Raw genomic sequence first — 946 nt, forward strand, 5'->3', positions numbered from 1 at the left:
AGCAAAGAGAGCCTGATAGTAAGCAGACTTCTGACCATGTACCATTGCAGAGGCAATAACTGTATAATTCTGACAATAATATAAAAATATTAGGTGCTTTGCTACCCAGGGAGCACAAGAGGCATTTCGGAGGGGTTTCACAGCTCAGGCATGACTCGCAACACCCCATTAAATATGTAGGATAGTCAGTCTGGTGAGGGAAGGAGAGATGATGAGGCAGAAGCAGTGTCCCGACTTCTCCCATAGCCCACTAGAGATCAATGGCCATGCCCCCAAAACCAAGTATCCTCGGCTTCAGAGGTGACCAGCCTTTTGGCCAAAGGTCATAGGTGCATTCTGGTATGGTGCCACATCTGAACAGAGATTGAGCAACACAGAGCCATAGAGAGTAGTTTCACTCACCAGAGTAGAGAAGTGGTGTGGACATGGATGTGAAGGCCAGCAATGGTATTGGTGAAAAGTCTCATGTGGTGTCTCAAGGCAGTTTGGTTCTCAGAAAAGGGGTGGTTAGGAAATTCTAACATTTCCAAATCAAAAACCCTATCTAAGTCATGGCCCCATATGTAAGATATATTAAAAAGGTAGGTTTCATTCGGTAGCCTATGAACAGAATGCCACACACTATTAAGGTAGGAAAAGACGTTTATTTACTGAACTGCTGCCCCCACCATACATGGTGGAGAAGCATGGCTGAAAAGGAAAGGGGGGATAGCAATTTCTATTTCTGTAGAAATTCATCCATCTCTGCTAGGTTTTCCTTCCTTTGTGAGTAGAGTCTGGAATTATTTCGTTATGATTGTTTGAATGTCTTGGATGTTTGTTGTAATTTTCCCTGTCGTATCTCTGATATTATTGATATGGGTTTCCTCTCTTATTTTGTTAGTTACTCTTGCCAGTGGTACTTCAGGTATATTGATTTTTTTCTTTAAAACAGCTTTTTAAAATT

The sequence above is a fragment of the Dipodomys spectabilis genome, unplaced genomic scaffold (assembly GCF_019054845.1).
Source record: "Dipodomys spectabilis isolate Male_0828 unplaced genomic scaffold, ASM1905484v1 ptg000008l, whole genome shotgun sequence".
Taxonomy (NCBI): domain Eukaryota; kingdom Metazoa; phylum Chordata; class Mammalia; order Rodentia; family Heteromyidae; genus Dipodomys; species Dipodomys spectabilis.